The sequence below is a fragment of the Chlorocebus sabaeus genome, chromosome 20 (genome assembly GCF_047675955.1).
Source record: "Chlorocebus sabaeus isolate Y175 chromosome 20, mChlSab1.0.hap1, whole genome shotgun sequence".
In the NCBI taxonomy this organism is placed as follows: Eukaryota; Metazoa; Chordata; class Mammalia; order Primates; family Cercopithecidae; genus Chlorocebus; species Chlorocebus sabaeus.
Genome location: NC_132923.1, coordinates 132,268,707 through 132,289,819, shown reverse-complemented (window position 1 = coordinate 132,289,819; position 21,113 = coordinate 132,268,707).

The window sequence follows — 21,113 nt, the reverse complement described above, 5'->3', positions numbered from 1 at the left end:
ATAGTTGGCTCATCTGGGCAAGCAACCCCATTCTCAGGACAATAGATCCCTAACTGGGTGATACGGTTTTTCTATGTCCCCACCCAAATCTCATCTTGAATTGTAGCTCCCATAATTCCCACATGTTGTGGGAGGGACCTGGTGGGAGATAATTAACTCATGGGGGCGGTTTCCCCCAAAATGTTCTTGTGGTAGTGAATAAGTCTCATGAGACCTGATGGTTTTGTAAAGGGAAACCCCTTTTGCTTGGTTCTTATTTTCTCTCTTGTCTGCCACCATGTGAGATGCACCTTTTGCCTTCCACCATGATTGTGAGGGCTCCCCAGCTGTGTGGAGCCGTGAGTCCATTAAATCTCTTTTTCTTTATAAGTTACCCAGTCTCAGATATGTCTTTATCAGCAGTGTGAAAACAGACTAATACACAGGGAAAACGCAATTATTTATCAGATGATTGTTTACTCATCAAAATTTTGTCCAAAACTCTTGCCTGGCTACGTCCACCGATCCTCAACCATTATATGGCAAACATCCCAATCAGATCTGTGGATTGAAAAACCCATCTCGAACTACCCAAACCCAGACCCCCCAAAATCTATACGTGTTTCCCTTTCACCTCCCTGTGACCTCTGTCAAGGTGGAGTTCTCCCCACTGCACTGAGCAATGAACTTGGCCTTGCTTGATCCACAGGTTACTATGGTGCCGTTTGGGAAACTTGGGAGTTAATGAGATTAACTGCATGCTCTTTCATTCATAATGTCTAACAAACACTTTGTCAATGCTTGGTGCATACAGGCAAATAGGAATTAGTTATTCTTCTAATGCAGTGCTTCGAAATCATTTGGGTGCATAAAAACATATATTTTATTCCCCGTATGTCCTACTAATGCTCAAAAATGGCTGCAAGTGAACAAGCAAAGACAAAGAAGATCTGTCATTGGAGGATAAAATAAAAGCGCGTATCAGAATTGCAGCTGCGCTGTTGGAGCCTCCATGGGATATTTTTAGGCAATGCAAGAATCTGACAGCAGTTCTCATCCTCTAACCGTAAGCAGGATCCACGTTGGTAACCGTCATCCTTATGACTGCAGTGGCTCTTGTGCAGGTGAACAAGAGCATGAGCCTCCGTGCCAGGCCAGCATAGAACTTTGGGTAGGAGGACTTCAAAGGGAGTGTCTCCTTGTCCCTCACCAACCACCTGTCGGGGATTTTGATATGCCCCACCCCAGTCTGCTCGACAAGTTTTACAGCAGAAATCTCAGTAGGAAGGACAGCACTTTTGCGTTTTTCTCTCATTCCCTGTTTTCCTTGGGCTCTTGATGTCAATTTCAGTTTTTGCCGCTCACCAGGGTACTTTTCAGGAACATGACCTTCATGCCAGCCAGTGGCGACAAGAGCTCACAGAGCCTCCCGCAGGATGAGATCATAGGAGGGACCCACTGGAAAGGCAGGTATGCAAGCATGCTAGAATGTTATCTTCTTCCACCCTTTGTAATCTCTTATATTTGGATGTCAGTTCTTTTTGGTACGAGCACCTCAGGGCATTTCATGATGGAATGGCAAGGTAGCAAAAGAGGACACATTGCATGTACATCGATGCACACGCCTTCTGACACTGTGGCATTTTTTGCTGTTTGATCAACAACATTGAGTTTTGTCTGTGCTGTTATTTGATGCTTTTAGGTCTGACATGGTGCTGGAGAAAGTTGCAGTGAAGACCACGAGGTGGGCCCTACAAGGAAAGCAAGTCGGCTAGGAGAGTGATTGGTGAGAGAGGGAGGCTGGAGCTACTCGCTTACCAGGGCTGATGCCTCTAAACCAAAATTGTTGTGGTGATGCGAGAGAGTGAGAGACCTCTTTTCTAACAGATGACCCCAGTTCCGTTTGGAGAGGGTATTTGAAACTACTTTTCAAATGTGTTTGGCTTGGTTTTCTTTCTTTTCTTTTTTTTTTTTTTTCTAGCCCACACAACTAAATTACTTTTTTTTCCCCTCTGAAACAGATTTTTTTGGAAAAGTACAACTACCCCCGTTTCCTTAAATGCCCTTCCCTAGTATACAAGCTGGTGAACTTCTTTCGAAATCGATTTAAAAAGCAGGACACAGTGCCTTGTTAATAAACCATGGGGAGAGCAGAAATGCTGACACTGGCTTGAAATGTCAAGCCCCTCAACCATTTTGATTTTAAACTTCAGACCACGCGAGAACTGTTCTGAGTTGCCTCCCTGCATCTGCCAGAAGAGGGTCCTTAGGAAGACCACCATGGATGTCAGATAAGCCCTCAAAGGCCTTCTCTCAGCTCATTTTGCTCGGAAACTGGCAAACACTCATTCGTATGCATGCCACTAATCTGAAATTTATGATAATTCAGAGACACAGTGAATGGAAGGTTTAGCTAAACAAATTTATAATGCAAACAAGATTGCAGGAGGGAGGCTGAACTCCTTGTAGTTAGCAGCCGATTTCCAAGGACCGGAGGACCCCATTTATATGATCTATAATTGATTTGCCAATTACCAATCTGTCTTATCTGCTTTTCTGCTAGATTGAAAGGCGGGGACCTTACGTAGGTTGGGACCAGCCTGGTGCTTAATGCTCAAAGACATTTGCTGATTGAAAAAATGAATATTTTTTAGTAAAATAAGCACCCCAGGGGAAACACTTAGTTTTGGTGATCCAGTATGCTATTTGACAAATTAATCTCTGTTTTAAAACATGCTCTGTTTTAGACTTTTCACTAATCTAGATTAATCGTTCTCAATAGGAGTAATCTTGCCCCCGCAGGAGACACTTGGCAATATCTGGAGACATTTCTTGTTGTTACAAATTAAAGGAATGGGGGAGCTCCTAGCATAGTGGGTAGGGACCGGGGATGCTACTGAACATTCTACACTATGCATGACAATCTCCGCCCCGGCAAGGTATCATCTGGCCTCAATGTCAATGATGCTGAGCTTGGGAAACCCTGACTAGGAGGCCTTCTTCCAGTTCACCTGGACAAGGGAGCTTGGGGTGTGTGGGTCTCTGGTTAGAATTTCTGTGGTTTTCAAGGATTTTGGCTCTTGTATTTTGACATTCCTGCTGTCTGTCCATCATCTCAGACTCCAGGGGTTTCATAAGACAATGAAGAGGAAAGCTTACTCATGACCACATTCTTACAGATGAGCAGGCCTAAAGGGGGAAGGGAAGGGACCTCCTTTGGTGCCAGTGAACTCCTACGTCCATTGAGCAACCTCATTTGTACCACCAGGCGGGCTTCCCCTGGGCAATGGTACCTAAAAGTGGTGGACATTTTTCAGACTGCTCTGTTCTGGACAAACACCGAGGGTACCAGAAGATGATCAAAAGCTGATGCAACGCAAGGATTAGAGCCCTAGAGAAAGGAGGGTCTGAAATTGCTCCTCATTCCTGACATTCCTGGCATGAAGTTGAGGCTGAATACATTATCCCCTTGTGTTGATTGGAAATTTGTTAAGTTTTGCCATCTTTTTCTGTCTGTTTGGCCAAGAATTTCATAAAATGCAATTTAGTGGCTATGAAAACGTGCTTGAGAATGTGTCCCATGCTGATGACTTGGAGCATTTCATGAGGGTGCAGAAATACAAAATGAAGTGGGGGGTCTCACCTTCTCCAAGAAGCTGAGCCATCAACGCACTCATGGGTGTGCATTCACCCCGCTACTTCCAGGCAGGTGGACACTGCTGTGGGACATCATGCTCTGCATGGTGATGAGCTTTGCCATCGTGTTTACCCAACCAAGAGGTCAAGAGCCTGGTTTTGGAGTGAGGCAGAAGTGGAGCCACACCCCAGTTTCATATGTGTGTTGCCCACATCGCACAAGGAGCCACTTCAGTGTAGCACACCTCAGTTTCCTTACATTTAAAATGAGGATAATAATGCCTGGCTTTTCTGGTTGTCATGGCGATGGAGATAATGTGGGTATAATGCTCATCCAGGTGGGTGTCTGCCACACGGGAGGCCTCAACACCGATAGCTGCAAACCCCTGGAGGTGGCATTGCCAAAAGTGGGCATTAATAGATGTAATGCAAAAATAGTGTCTTGTGTTCAAAAAAGGTTGGGAAATACTGAGTGAAAGTTAAGTAGGTTTCTTTTTCTTTTTTTTTTTTTTACTGTAGGACTTCTCAGAATCATTAATATGCTAATGTAAATTAAGGCTCTCCAAGAGAGATAAATAGTGGGCAGCATTTTCCAAACTTATTTTATTCATTTCACACATAATTATTATGTTCATATATATGCAAAACACTGTTTGAGATGCTCGGGATGCTGCAGGAATCAGACAGACAAGGTCTGCTTTCTTGTAGGTTTCATCCTAGTGAGCAGATAGGAAAGGAGGGAGGGAGAAGAGCAGGAGGGAGGAAGAAAGAAAATACATTAGGAAGGGAAAGGGCAGTGCAGGGAATCAAAGTGACTTGAGATAAGGGGTGGCCACCTCAGCTGGCAGGTCAAGGCAGGACTCCCAAGAAATTTTAGCTGAGGACTCTGGGACCGAGATGTCACCAAGGGGCAACCAAGGCAAAGAACGTTCCAGGTAGCAGGAGAAACTCCTGCAGATGAGCTGCAGCAAGAGTGAGCATGATGTCTTCAAGAAAGAGAGTGAGCAGCAGGTGTAGAGCAGGGGAGGGAAAGAGTGGCAGGAGGCGGGGTCAGAGAGGCAGGAAAGCCCCAGTCCTGCAGGATTTGATGTGAGTTTGAGCAGGATCCCTGTGGTTGCTCTGTTATGAGTATCACAGCAGGTGGGCAAGGTGGAAGCAGAGAGACCAGCCAGAGGTTGCTGCAGAAGTCCAGGCGGGAGGCGACAGGGGCTTGAGACGGCGGCAGCAATGAGGTGATGAGTGTGCATGTTCTAGAGATGTGGTGTTGTTTCAAATACACATTTTCTATTTAGATGTTTGTTCATTCAGAATAGTGCACAAACCATAGGCATACAGCTGGAGGTATTATCAGGAATTGAACATGTCCATGTGTCCCTGACCCCGCTCTCCAGCACACCATCCCAGCCCCAACCCACCATCTCGATTCCAAGGGTAACCAGCCATAGAGTAGGGTATACTCTTTTAGAATTTATATAATGGAATATTACAATATGTATTTTCCCACATGTGGCTTCTTTTGTTCAACATGATGAGTGATTCATCCAGTTGTCAATTGTAGCAAGAATTTACTCATTTTTGTTGCTGTATAGATTTGCGTTGTTCAAATAGACCACGGTGCACTTCGCATTGGAGATTTGGGTTGATTCCTATTTTGGCCACTGTGAGTAAGACCATTAAAGTGTACACTCGTGTCATGTACACCTAGGAGTGGAATCTCTGGGCCACAGGATATGCATATTTCAACTTCAGAAGATACTATCCAACACTTTTCCAAAGTGGTTGCACTATTTTACGTTCCCAGCAACAGGCTAAGAAGTTTTCAGTTTCTCCCCACTTGGTATTGTGACTTTTTAATTTTAGCTCTTCTGGTCAGTTTATAGTGGTATCCTCTCATGATTTTAATTTTCATTCCCTGGATGATTAATGAGGTTGAGCATCCTCTCGTGTTTAATGGACCAATTTGAATATCCTCATTTGTGAAGTGCCCGTTGAAACCTTTGGCCCATTTTTCATTGCATTTGTCTTTATAAGTGCTTAATATGTAGATTTTATTTTTTTGAGTTCTAGAATTTCATTTTGATTTATTTTCACAGTTTCCATTTCTCTGCCAACATTCTATATCTTGTTCTTAAATTTCCTGAACATATTAATCACAGTTACTTTAAAGTCTGTATCTGAAATCTCAACATCTGTGAATCACTGTGGGCTTGTTTCTACTGTCTGTTTTTCTCTTGGTTTTTATTTAATTCTTGCATTTTGTTTAATGCCATGGGGCATTGAAAATAGGAGGTGTTTAACAAGGCTTCCTGTGATAGAAAGGTCCTGAATTTGAATTTTGTTTCCCTAACACTGTGAGATTCCCAAGAGCTCTGCTAGCCTCTCAGCTTCCTAAACACTATTTTCTTTCCGTTTTTCAACTTCCAGACTTCTGCTAATAAATCAGGAGCTGCCTGCACAGAGAACACAGCACTAAATGGGGCTCCTTCTCTATGTTTTTCTTCTTGCTGGAGGTGGGGAGGGAGATGACCTAATCAGGCTGTAACCAAGCCCTTGCAAGTTAGGATTTATGGTTCTGTTGTTGTTGCTGTTGTTCCTCCTTCTCCCTTCATTCCTTTTTTGAGGTCTGAGGGAGGCCAGTCTACTGATGGTGGCTCTTACGCCCAGGCCGCAGCCCTTCCGGGTCTGAAGTTGACACCCGGCATGCTTGCTGCAACACCTCCTCCTCCTGGACAGCCAGGGCGTCTTTCACCCCCATCCCCTGCCCCAGGAGCTGCAAACAGCTCTGCTCACCTTCTTAATCTCTCTGCCTCCCTTTATTTTTTATTTTTATTTTTTTTTGGGGGGGGACAGTTTTGCTCTGTCACCCAGGCTGGAGTGCAGTGGCGCAATCTCAGCTCACTGCAACCTCAGCCTTCCAGTTTCAAACTATTCTCCTGCCTCAGCCTCCCGAGTAGCTGGGATTACAGGCACACACCACCACACCTGGCTAATTTTTGTATTTTTAGTAGAGACAGGGTTTCACCATGTTGGCCAGGCTGGTCTCGAACTCCTCGTGATCTGCCCGCCTCAGTGTCTCAAAGTGCTGGGATTACAGGCCTCAGCCACCGCACCCTGCCTCTCTGCCTCCTTTTGTCAAATCAGCAAATGCTTCAAGTGGAAAAGTCAGGCCACAGCCCCGGTTGCCTTCTGGAGTGGGCCTGTCTCTGGGATCATGGTCACACACATCCCTGCTATCTCAGTTGCTGTCAGATGCCTTCAAACAGATGTTTTGGGTTTGAAAACATTTTTTTTTTCCTGAATTTCTTATAAAAAGACATTTTCTATGCAAAATTTTCTATACTAAAGTTGTTCTGCATGGTATGTCCTAAAGAAGCTTGTCTGTTATCTCCAGATGAGGAAGTGTGGGGCTACGTTGAAAGGAGAGCCAACAAGACAACCTACGAGCGTACGTGGGGCTGAGAGAAAGCAGGGAGTCAAGGATGGCCAAGGTTCGTGACCTGAGAAACTGGAAGGATGGAGTGTCCATTCCTCGAGGAAAGTTGGAGCAGGATTCGGAGCTAAATTTTGGACATGTTGAATTTGAGATGTCAGCTGTACCTGCAGAGCTGTGGACCGAGCATTTGGATATCAAATCCGGAGTTTGGGTGAAGGATCCTGGTGGAATTTGCAAATGTGCACACATTGAGCCTGTACTGGGGCTGGAATCTGGACTTTCTGAGAGAGTCTTGCCCGAAGACGTAAATATGGACTCATTGGTACATAGATGTTATTTTTAAACCGTCCAACTGACTGCATAGAGAGTGGACACGCTTGAGTACCAAGGTCTGAGCTCTCTGGCTCTCTGGCTTTAAAAAGCTGCATATAAAAGTATATAATTCTGTATCTTGCTCAATTACTTAACATTATACAATAAAATAAAATGTTAAAAAAAGAAGCCGTGTAGATAAAGAGAAACGTCAAAGGAGGTGAGAAGGAGCAGACACTGAAGCAGGAGAGAGACCAAAAGTATGTGATGTGTTGGAAGCCAAGGGAAGAAAACCACCAATGAAGAAAGAGAAATCTATTTTCACAAAAGGTGGCATCAAATAGGGAGAATGTGGGACCCTCCAACACTTACAGGTCAATCAAAGAGTGAGGCGCTGACAGAGGAGATTCAGCCACAGCTCCCAGTGAGACAGGAAAAACCTGGAAGGGTGCAGGGTCACAGGAGTCAAGAGGAGATGTGTTCCAAGGAGGAAGTAACACCAAGTGAGTCAACTATGCTGAAATTCAAACAAGATCAAACCATAGCAGCCACCATTGTCTTTGCAATTGGGAGGTGATTGGTGACTTTAACAAGAGTAGCTCAGTGGAATCACCAGTGGGAACAAATGCTCCTGTCTACGATTGCCCTCTTCCACTCCCCGTGTTCCCTCTGTCTTCCACCAACACTTCCGCTGGGCATATCCTTTACTTGGGATCATATTTCAACCCCTCATTCCTGAGGGATCTGAGGCCTTGGTGGGACTGCCCATAAACAACAGCTCTAGTTTCTTTATTACGTTTGGGCTTAGTAGTACTAGTAGGCACCAGGGGATCCCCTAAATTCCATATCCCTCCTTCCCTCCACTGTTTATCACCGTTTCCGTTTGATGGTCAAGATCCATCACTTGAGTCAACGTCATAGTTTTTTTCTGGTAGCTTAAGGAACACAAAATGTCTTCATGAATGGTTACTTATTTCTACTTGGCCCTTTCTATAACTATAGATCTTATTTCATGGATCAGAAAGACACTGTGGGGATTTTGCTGTATTTCTTCCAGCTAGAAATGCACTCAGAAATTAGGTTGGTTCGAGGTGCCCCTGGACCTACCTTCAGAACAGGGATTAGTGCAAAATTCCATGTGTCATGTGACACTCATGATCCCCCAGTCTAACATGAACCCAGAATTACTGTGAGCCTGGCCCATGTCCAACAATCCCTGAGTCTGAGTCTGAGCATTTTCCTTTGCCCAATGCATAGACGACTTGCTAAAAGGTTGCTGGTTCTTTTTGGAGAGAGCTAGGAGGATGATACACATTTGTGAGGTTATCCCCAGATCGAGTCTCCAGGGTGTGTAGCTAGCTCCTAATTCAAGAGATCCTGGCTCTGTGGACTGACTTAGTTCAGAGAATTTGGTGAATGGCGGCATCATTATGGCTCATTTCAAACTCTATTCATCAGAGCTGTACAAATTGAACAGGCTTTTTTGGAGCATTTTTATGAGGCCACATTTTTATCATAACCGTATTTTGAGTAAGCAAATCTATTATTATTTTTTCTCTTTTTTCCTTTTTTTTTTTTTTTTTTTTAAAATACTTTAAGTTCAGGGATACATGTGCAGAACGTGCAGGTTTGTTACATAAGTATATGTGTGCCATGGTGGTTTACTATACCTATTGACCCATCCTCTAAATTCCCTCCCCTTGCTCCCCACCCCCACAATAGGCCCTGGTGTGTGTTGTTCCCCTCCCTGTGTCCATGTGTTCTCATTGTTCAACTCCCACTTTTGAATTAGAACATTTGGTGTTTGGTTTTCTGTTCCTGTGTTAGTTTGCTGAGGATGATGGCTTCCGGCTTTATCTATGTCCCTGCAAAGGACATGATCCCATTCCTTTTTATGGCTGCACAGTATTCTATGGTGTATATGTACCACATTTGCTTTATGCCTATCACTGATGGGTATTTGGGTTGATTCCATGACTTTGCTATTGTAAATAGTGCTGCAATAAACATACATATTCATGTGTCTTTATAGTAGAATGATTTATATTCCTTTGGGTATATACCCATTAATTAGATTGCTGGGTGAAATGGTATTTCTAGTTCTAGATCCTTGAGGAATCGCCATACTGTCTTCCACAATGATTGAACTCATTTACACTCCCACCAACAGTGTAAAAGCATTCCTATTTCTTCACAGCCTTGACAGCGTCTATAGTTTCTTGACTTTTTAATAATCACCATTCTGATTGATGTGAGATAGTATCTCATTGTGGTTTTAAGTTCCATTTCTCTAAAGATCAGTAATGTTGAGGTTTTTTTCATATATGTTTCTGGCCACTTAAACGTCTTTTTGAGAAGTGCCTGTTCATATCCTTTGTCCACTTTTTGATGGGGTTGTTTGCTTTTTTCCTTGTAAGTTTGTTTAAGTTCCTTGTAAATTCTAGATATTAGACTTTTGTCAGATGGGTAGATTATAGAAAAATTTCTCCCATTCTGTAGGTTGCCTGTTCACTCTGATGATAGTTTCTTTTGCTGTTCAGAAGTTCTTTAGTTCAATTAGCTCTCATTTGTCAATTTTGGCTTTTGTTGCAATTGTTTGGGGCATTTTTGTCATTAAGTCTTTGTCCATGCCTATGTCCTGAACGGTATTGCCTAGGTTTTCTTCTAGGGTTTTTCTGGTTTTGGGTTTTACATTTAAGTTTTTAATCCAACTTGAGTTAATTTTTCTATAAGCTGTAAGGAAGGGGTCCAGTTTCAGTTTTCTGCATATGACTAGCCAGTTTTCCCAGCACTATTTATTGAATAGGAGATCCTTTCCACATTACCTGTTTGTGTCAGGTTTGTTGAACTTTAGATAATTGTAGATGTGTGGTGTTATTTCTGAGGTCTCTGTTCTGTTCCATTGGTCTATATGTCTGTTTTGGTACCAGTACCATGCTGTTTTGGTTAGTGTAATTTCATAGTATAGTTCAAAGTCCAGTAACTTGATGCCTCCACCTTTGTTCTTTTTGCTTAGAATTGTCTTGGCCATACAGGATCTTCTTTGATTCCATATGAAATTTAAAGTAGTTTCTTCTAATTATGTGAAGAATGTCAATGATAGTTTTTTGGGAATAGCATTGAATCTATAAATTACTTTGGGCAGTATGGTCATTTTCACGATATTGATTCTTCCTATCCATGAGGATGGAATGTTTTTCCATTTGTTTGTGTCCTCTATTTCCTTGAGCAGTGGTTTGTAGTTCTCCTTGAAAAGGTTTTTCACATCCCTTCATAGCTGAATTCCTAGGTATTTTATTCTCTTTGTAGCAGTTGTGAATGGGAGTTCATTAATGATTTGGCTGTCTGCTTGTCTATTGTTGGCGTAAAGGAATGCTTGTGAATTTTGCACACTGATTTTGTATCCTGAGACTTTGCTGAAGTTGCTTATCAGCTTAAGGAGTTTTGGGGCTGAGATGATAGGGTTTTCTAAATATTAAATCATGTTGTCTGCAAACAGAGACAATTTGACTTCCTCTCTTCCTATTTGAATACTTTTATTTCTTTCTCTTGCCTGATTGTCCTGGCCAGAACTTCCAATACTATGTTGAATAGGAGGGGTGAGAGAGGGCATCCTTGTCTTGTACTGGTTTTCAAAGAGAATGCTTCTAGCTTTTGCCCATTCAATATGATATTGCCCATTTACAATTGCTACAAAGAGAGTAAAATACCTATGATATGATGTTGGCTGTGGGTTTGTCATAAATAACTCTTATTATTTTGAGATATGTTCCATCAATATCTAGTTTATTGAGAGTTTTTAACATGAAGGGATGTTGAATTTTATAAAAGGCTTTTTCTGCATCAGTTGAGATAATCATGTGGTTTTTGTCTTGGGTTCTGTTTATGTGATGGATTACGTTTATTAATTTGTCCCTGTTGAACCAGCCTTGCATTCCAGGGATGAAGCTGACTTGATTTTGGTGGCTGTTTTTTGATGTGCAGCTGGATTCAGTTTGTCAGTATTTTATTGAAGATTTTTGCATCAATGTTCATAGGGGATATTGGCCTGAAGTTTTCTTTTTTTGTTGTGTCTCTGCCAGATTTGCAATCAAGGTGATGCTGGCCACACAAAATGAGTTAGGGATGAGTCCCCCCTTTTCAATTGTTTAGAATAGTTTCAGAAGGAATGGTACCAGCTTCTCTTTGTACCTCTGGTAGAATTCTGCTGTGAATCCATCTGGTCCTGGGCTCTTTTTGGTTGGTAGGCTGTTAATTACTGCCTCAATTTCAGAACTTATTATTGGTCTATTCAGGGATTTGACTTCTTCCTGGTTTAGTCTTGGGAGGGTGTATGTGTCCAGGAATTTATGCATTTCTTCTAGATTTTCTAGTTTATTTGTGTAGAGGTGTTTATAGTATTCTCTGATGGTAGTTTGTATTTCTGTGGGGTAAGGGGTGATATCCCCTTTATCATTTTTATTGTGTCTATTTGATTCTTCTCTCTTTTCTTCTTTATTAGTCTAGCTAGCAGTCTATCTATTTTGTTACTTTTTTCAAAAAACAAGCTCCTGGATTCATTGATTTTTTGGAGGGTTTTTAGTGTCTCTATCTCCTTCAAGTCTGCTCTGATCTTAGTTATTTATTGTCTTTTGCTTGCTTTTGGATTAGTTTGCTCCTGTGTCTTCAGCTCTTTTAATTGTGATGTTAGGGTGTTGATTCGAGATCTTTCTAACTTTCTGATATGGACATTTAGTGCTATAAATTTCCTTCTTAACACTACTTTAGTTGTGTCCCAGAGATTTTGGTATGTTGTTTCTTTGTTCTCATTGGCTTCAAATAACTTCTTGATTTCTGCCTTAATTTCATTATTTACCTAGTAGTCACTCAGGAGCAGGTTGTTCAATTTCCATGTAATCATGTGGTTTTGAGTGAGTTTCTTAATCCTGAGTTCTAATTTGATTGCACTGTGATCTGAGAGACTGTTATGATTTCAGTTCTTTTGCATTTGCTGAGGTGTGTTTTACTTCCGATTATGTGGTCAATTTTAGAATAAGTACATGTGGCACAGAGAATAATATATATTCTGTTGCTTTGGGGTGGAGAGTTCTGTAGATGTCTATTAGGTCTGCTTGATCCAAAGTTGAGTTCAAGTCCTGAATATCCTTGTTAATTTCTGTCTTGTTGATCCATCTAATACTGACAGTGGGGTGTTAAAGTCTCCCTCTGTTATTGTTTGGGAGTCTAAGTCTCTTTGTAGGCCTCTAAGAACTTGTTTTATGAATCTAGGTGCTCCTGTATTAGCTGCATATATATTTGGAATAGTTAGCTCTTCTTATTGAATAGTTCCCTTTACCATCATGTAATGACCTTCTTCGTCTTTTTTATCTTTGTTGGTTTAAAGTCTGTTTTGTCAGAGACTAGGATTGCAACCCCTGCTTTTTTTTTCTTTCCATTTGCTTTTTAAGTTTTCCTCCATCCTTTCATTTTGAACCTGTGTGTGTCTTTGCATGTGAGATGGATCTCCTGAATACAGCACACTGATGGGTCTGGACTCTTTATTCAATTCGCCAATCTGTAACCGCTGCCTATTTTGTTCTTAGAGTTCCCAACATCAATTATCTGCCTCCCAATGATTTATTTACATCAGAGCATTTGGTTATATTTTTGGTGCCTAGGCTGTAAGTACATCTACTTTGCCCATTCACTCTGCCTGGAAGGTAAAGTATTCAGGTTCTCTGCCTTCCAGGACGCTAGAATTCCTATTTAAATTAGATAGCATAATTTAATGGCAGCACCTTCTGCATCTTCAGCCTAAAGACAACTGTTGTCACCATTCTTTTTAAAGATTCAGGTGCTTCCTTCAACAAAGAATTTCCTTCTTTTTTTTTAGACAGAGTCTCGCTCTGTTGCCAGGCTGAAATGCGTGTTCTTGGCTCACTGCAACCTCCGCCTCCTGGGTTCAAGCAATTCTCATGTCTCAGCCTCCCGAGTAGCTGGGATTACAGGCACATGCCACCACATCCAGCTAATTTTTGTATTTTTTGTAGAGACAGGGTTTCACCATGTTGGCCAGGATGGTCTTGATCTCCTGACCTCGTGATCTGCCTGCCTCAGCCTCCCAAAGTGCTGGGATTACAGGTATGAACCGCCATGCCTGGCCCAAAGAATCTCTTAATGCTTTGGCAAAAAGAGTGTTCTGAGCCCTCTTGCCCTCTTGTAGAAAATAATTTGGGAATGAGTGAGTGGATGGGAAATCCACTTCAAGATTTTAATCTTCTTAATCTTAGATTTCTTCCTCTACAGTAGTCAGAAGAAGACTGGACTGCTGGTGAATTATTGGGTCAGGGTCTATTCAACCAACTCATCAAACAATCACAACAATTTTCAGAGGTTTGACATAGCACATTGAAATCAAAATATTGGGTACCAGCACTCATACTGGGAACATAAATCAGCCTGTTCAGTATTGCGTTCTCCCCAGCTTGCACTAGAACCTTAGGATCTAGCACCCTTTGCCTTTTCTTATCCCTAGACATTATCCCTACCCTTAATTTTGTGACTATCAATTGCTTACTATTCTTTAGGCATTTACCATGTTTTAAAATTACCGGCAATATATGGAATATTTGTATGCTTTTAAACTGACGCATAGGTGTTTCTATGTTTTATGTCTCTCTCTGGGTCCTGGTTTAAATAGCCAAGATTAGAGTTGTGACATATTATTTTTCTGATATGAATAAATGTAACCTTGCAGTTCTTTCAGTGTGTTAGCTTATAATTGTTTCCACCGTGGACAAATTAGGTTTTGAGTCTAGTGAAAGGTCTGGAGAAAAGGAGGGCATACTCAGGCCTGGCTGCCTCTCACAGTGGTTGTTGGTCAAGACAATTACAGTATCTTCAAGAAGGTAGGAGCCCACACTGTGAGAAAGGGAATGTGGGCTTTTGGCTGTCAGGGAAGCTCATGGGGATTCAGTAGCCAAGGGTCTTCTAATTCAGCAGCTTCCTCCCATATATCTCCCTTCCAGTTCTTGGCTCCAGTGAGGATGTTATTGCTGAGAATTAGATGCTGCAGTTGGCACTATCAAATAACTACTCCTGGATGCCTGTCACTAATAGCAGCCATCTTACTGCCTCAGGAACTCAAGTTTACCATGGTCACGCTGGCTTCAGAGAATACTCACTTCATCCTTTTTGTACATCACTAGCTCTCAATTCTAAAAACGTTGAGAACATCTGATTGACAGAGCCAAGGTGATACAAATATCTGAAGTTCTCAGCTTTTGTAATGGGAAGTAACTTTGCTTGCTATTAAGACTCACAGAGGTAGAAAATTTTCCAAGTATAGGAAAGGCAAAGCAAGGCAGCCAGAAAGAATGGCAAATGTCTACCACTTCCCAGCAAAATTGAGACTGTGTTTTCTTCTCTTGCTGATGAAAATAATTTTTAGATTTTAATTTTAAAAAAGCAAAAATTAAAATTTCATAGAAAGATCCTGATGTATTTGGTCATGATGATGACAAGGCCCAGAGAGACCCAGAGACTGGGTGATCTTTCATCCATCCAAATCCTTATTAACTGAAAATTAATTATATGATATGTATCCTGCTGAGCCCAGGAATCCAGGAAAAAATAACCCAGAAATGGTCACAGGCTTCCAGGAGATTAGTCTCTATGGGGAAAGGCATAGAACAAATAAGTGGTACAAAGAAACATACAATTGAAAATATCATAAGAGCAAGGAAGAAAAAGTATGTGTTGTTACAAGACTCTAGAATAGAAATCTAAATTTGTCTTGAGCTCACCACCTCTCTCTCTCTCTCTCTCTCTCTCTCTCTCTCTCTCTCTCTGCCAACTCTCAGTAAATAATCATCAGCTCCTGGAAGCACTTGTGGGTAGGTTTGGAGAAAGATGAGCAATGGTCTGCACAGATGACAGAACATATCTGCATCCCTAAGGTAGGAAAAGACTCAGTAAGTTCTGGGAAAAACTAGCTGAGTACAACACAGTGAACCAAGTAGACAGAGATATGTTATGGAGTTGGGAGGTTGGGTTCTAGATCTTTGAGATAAAACCAGGGAAGTGATGAGGAGCACATGGTCTTTTTGTGGTCTCTTAGTGGCTTTGGAGTAAACTAGAGTAAAAGTAACCAAAAAAGAGTCCAAGTCAGGGCCTTTCCATCCTCAAACCAGACTCCAGTGATCTGTTCTAGCTCAGGTGTGATTAGATTTGCATTTTAGAAAGAAACTTTGGCTACCACGTACAGAAGCAAATGAGAAGACCACCCAAAGCAGCCATTCTGGCAGGAGATGGGCACTGGAGCTCCTACTTGGTGGCTGAGTGCAGATGCTGGCAGGATGCCTTGAAGATAGAATGGAGTATGTAATTCTGCAGGCATGATGTATCCTTAAATATAGGAAAAGCAGGAACATGCTGAGACTGAAATAGGAAAATAAAACATCTTTCAAAAGATTTCTTTCTAGAGCATGTAGAATTCTATAGTCTGTTATTTTGGAACCATCTCACCCTGTGCTCTTTTGGGGGCCACTTCTTGGAGTTTAGTCAAGATTCTCCAGGGAAACAGAATCAATAGGATGTGCATACACACACACACACACACACACACACACACACACACACACACACACATATATAATATTTTTAAGGAATTGGCTCATGCAATGGTGAAGATTTGGCAAGTCCAAAATCTGATGAAGGAGTCTGGTGGGTGGGAGACTCCGAAAAGAGTTGCACTTTGAGTCAAAAGGCAGGCTTTCAGTGAGCCAGGAAGAGCTGATGTTGTAGTTCAAGTCCAAAGACCCTCTGCTGGCAGAGTTCCCTCCTGCTCAGAGGCGCTAAATCTTTTGTTCTATTTAAGCTTTCACCTAATTGGATAAGGCCCACCTGCATTATGGAGCTCATCTGCTTTACTCGAATCTACGAATTTGAATGCTAATCTCATTGAAAAACACATTGCAGATACATTCAGAATAATATTTGGCTAATATCTCAGCCCAACCAAGTTGACACATAAAGTTAACCTTCACAAGGGCTGCATCTGAAATCCTAGATGGGAACACTTCAGAGAGGTACCAGCAGGTTCCTTGACTCACTTCTAGGGCCCTTTGTGCTAACGCTTTTCTGTGGCTCTCAAGCCGTTTCCAGGAATTGAGTAGAAACTAACTCTCTCTCCCTCTCTCTCTCCCCACCCAAACAATATTCCCTGAAAGCTATTACTTCCTGCAAGCAGGAGCTCAACTCAAACAAATGTTTCTATAAATGGCCAGTCAGCAATGGGCGGCCTGGGAGATGTGGCATTTTGTCCCTGGGGACCTTCAGTAAGAGAATGCAAACCATCTGTTCCATTGCATCTAGCCAGGGCACCCACTGGCTTGTGCAGGAGCCTGGGCCAGATGTTTTCCTGAGGTCTCTTCTTGCTCAAGGATCTGATGACACCAGCTCTTCATTTCTTCTGAATCAACAGCTGCTGATTTCATTCAAATAATCTAATTTGAAATTCTGTTTCTGGAACACAGACAGCTTCATCCGCCCAGGCAGAACAAAGGAAGTGGAACGGGGGCCTTAATAGGAGATATTTTGGGTGTTTTCAGACATCGAAGTCAACAATCTGTTCATTCATAAGGGCTCTGACCTCTTGTTTTGAAGGAAAACAGGAAAAACAAGCTGGGTACAAAGAACATAAATATTTTACTTTCACCCATTCTCCAATCTGGGCTGAAACAGGAAACAAATGTCTCCTCTGCACCTTCCCCACCCTCCAAACACATCTGTGAAAAGCAACGTGGAGATCAGATGATGGAAGTGGCTTTAAAACGTAATTTGGCACTTTTCAAGAAATATAAGTTGCAGATGCATCTGTTCATTTTAGGGAGAAGAAGGGGGTTCTCTGGGACTCTTGGGGGAGCTCTTGGAGGAGAAGGCACTGTCTCCTTCCCATGTGGGTGTGTGGAGTCAGCCAGGAGGGAAGGAGGCATAGTCAGGGGGGAGGAAGGCAGGCAAGCTCTGACAAGTGCATGTTGGGGTCTGGGTGGATATGCCTAAAGGGTCTACCCCACAGGCAGTGAGAGTCTGGAAGGCTGCGCTGAGCTTCTAATTGGGGTCTGCATGAAGTGCCTGGTCTCCTGCCCCTGGTGGCGTAGCTCGGTACTGCGTCTGCGTTTCCTCCCTTGCCGTGGGAGAGGGGGTGGGGACTCCGTGGCAGGCCCGGAACTGCCTTAGCTTTACCACAAAGGCCAGAGGCACCATCTCCTCCCGTTGCAGTTTCGGGTTCTTCTGGGAAATTTCCAAAGGAAGGACTTTCCAAAGGAGTTTCCCAAGGAAGGTCTTGGCCGGATCAGGGAGGGTGACGGGGACAGTACAGCTGGACAGTAGGACAGTTCCTACTGTGAGCTGCTTAAAGAGGTGAGATTATTAAAATCTTTTTTTCTGTTGGGGGGGAGCGGGGAACGAGACAGGTTTTCCCATGATTGCAAAAATGTCACATCACTTTTTTTTAAATAAAAAATTAAATGTACATAATGATGATATAGAGGGGATTGTTGCCCCTTGGCACCAAAGTCATCCAACATGACCTGATTCTAGAAGAGGAGGCAGCTGCCACATGCACAGCCGCACCCACATCCTTGCTCCATCCCCTCTCTGGAATCAGGAGATTCCACACGCTGCTTCCTCCCTGGGGATGTCTGTCCAGGAAGCCTAACTATTCCATTAAACCCACAGAGGCCTTGGGCACCTGCCATGAATTAGGCGTGTTGTAGGTACCAGCCACATAAGGATAAATAATGACCCTCTTTTCAAAGAGAACACGATTTTGCAAGGAAAATAGATGCATGTTGTATTGTCATTTGTAAAGCAAAAGGGAAATGAAAAATATGCTGGAGGAAGCAGAGGAGGACTGACCAGGCTTGTGGGAGGGTGCTGAGGAAGGCTTACAGGAGAGGGAGCTTCAGGAATGAGGGTCGAAGGAGTCTAACGGGATCAGGAACTCCCTGTAAAGACTCAGAGGACAGAAGAAAGACACTGCATTGGATGCTACTGATTCAGGAGGGTGAAAGGGATCATAAGAGGTGAGATGGAAATGTAATTTGGAGGCAGAATGTGAATACCCTTCAAAGGCAGACAAAGACGTTTAGACGGCAGAGTGAAGGTAGAGACCTACTCCCATGATGCGGTCATTTGGAACACTGGGTTGAACTTCTGTCCAGCAAGGCAGAGATGAGAGCTGAGTAACAGGTCCTGGCCTGGGAACAGAGGGTCCACGTGCGGGTTCCTGACTTCCCAGTGCTAGACCATGAGAAGCCTGGAGCAGAGATCACCCTCAGCATCCAGAGGTCCTCAGAAGGGCACAACCAATATTGCTCATTTATTCACTCATTTATGAATTCATCATTAATACAGTAAAGCCCAACAGACTTACATTTTCCTTAGAGGAATTCAAGCCGTGTGAGCTCAGTGAAGAGGAGGGAGACTAAGAAAGGAGGTGGGCTCGTCCTCCTGAGAGAAAAACGTAGCCTCAGTGGCAAGGTGGCCCCTGCCCCACCCCATTCTCTGCCGGAGAGGGGCTTGGATCTGCTGCCCCCAGCCAGGCCACCACGCTCACATTTTGCACCTGGCTGGATTGGGAGAAACTTCTTGTCCAAACGCTCCTGCTGTTCTTACAGCACAGTCCCTTGAATGCTTGCCAACTGCTTTATCTAGACACCAAACCACATCAATAGACCAATCCAGGCTGTGTGAATGTTTTAGACTTTTCAGGGCGATCTTGACTGTTAGCACCTCTCCTCTCTCAGCCAGCTCGGGACATCGACATCCAGGCAAGAAGTGTCCACTTTGTCCCCAGTGTGTGACTGACACTTTGGGGGATGAATGGGTGTGTGTGGCACAGTCTCAGGCCCCAACTCCACCCACGAAGGCAGTGGCCACACCCACCAGAATGGTGCCATCCAAGAGGTGAGTTCTTGATCCTACAGTTTAAAAGGTGCTAACTGATGCTTCGTAACAGGATATCCTTTCCTTTTCCTTCCTTCCTTTATCCCCCAGCATCCAACAAAGAAGCCAGATGGGCTCAGTGGAAATGATGTGGCTTCAGAGTGAGTTCTGACTCACTTTGTTGAAAACTTCCAAATGGCAGGGTCGGTGCTGGGTGTCACCCCTATCCACCCAAACTTGGCACCTTGGCTGAGCCCAGAAGAGTGTCATTTGTTAAATTTCAGACTTAAGCTAACGGGGCCAGAATGAAGCTGCAGGACCCAGAAGTGCTTTAAGGACCAGAATAGATGCATTTCCCTTTAAGCCCTGAAGCTCTGCTGGTGCATCACTGTTCTGTGCGGGAGACGCGTGAGGGGAGAAGAAAAGGCACACACACAATACCTTTAAGAGTAAACAAGCTTTATTCCACGTAAATGGCAAGGCAGATATAATAAGAAAATTCATGTAATAGGTAAATTAAAATAAGCAAATGGATGTAATAAGCAAATGATATAATAAGCAAATTGCAATGGGAAGGGGAGAAGGGAAAAGAGATATATATATATTTACACTCGCCAGAGTATGGAGGATTCACCATCAGACTGGGAAGCAACAGCCTGGACTCCGGAGTCGGTCACTCATCTGGGACAGACGAGGAGAGGTCTCATGAAGCTTCGGTGCAGTCTAAGACTGTAGCTCTTTTTGTAACAAGTTGTTTGGCATGAGGCCCTTCACGAGGACCCTTCACAACTGGGTTCAAAGAAGACAAAAAGGTCAACTTGTTTTTACGATTGTCTTCTGTTTTTCGGTAACTAACATATAGGAATAGGTTGAGATTTTTTCTGAAACAGTGCTGGATGAAAGCCTCAAGGGGCTCACAAGACCTGTTCCGGGACTTGGTCACCATTGTTTGTGTCCACGTTCAATTGAGTTCAGATTTAATATTTAACTTTTCCTCCACATTCGGCCTCCATTTAATACTCAATTGTAAGAACATACCCTTAGAGTTATGTGGGGAAGGCATAGTGGATATAGATGACAGAGACAGAGTAAGCACAGGAGAATTAAAAACACGATTAATAAAAACCACACCCAGCATGGCTTTGCAAGGAGAGTCCCATTGTGAGAATTGCCGGGGACTTACATGCAACATTCAGCGTGCGGTAAGGTGCAGACCCCTCCTTGGGCTGCGGGAAGCATATCTAATGCCATTTGATGTTGCCACACAACAGTATGCAACTGAGCAAACTCATCTGATAACAACAGAAGTCCAGGGCTACTATCATTTCGAGCTTTCCTACATGAAAACGTAGTATTTAAATTTGTTGCTGAAACAGGATTGTCCCGGCGGCGGGGAGAATACTGTGATAGGGTACCACCACCAGGGAGTCCGGCGCATTCGCCACCAGAGGTGTTTGTAACCATCTAGACTACTGGGGAGGGGAATATTATCCCAGATCATGAATGGAATTAATGGCCACCCCCTAGTGCATCTCCCCGACCAGTGTGGGGGCAGGTATCGCCACCTGTGGGATCCACATACCCAGAGGGCCCCCAGGGAATAGGAAGAGCTCTGCTATAATTGTATTGCTATAATGTGTAATTTAAGTAACAAAGGTGCTGTGTCTCATTTGAGCTTGGGCAAAAATAGACAGTTTTTTGGTTAAAAGAAGTCCAGGTTGGATTACAAATGGTATTATCCCATCCCCATTGGCGTCGGCATATCCATTCAGAAATGTGAGCAGGGACGACTCTCCAAGGTAGCCCATTCCTCGATGAACAGGCA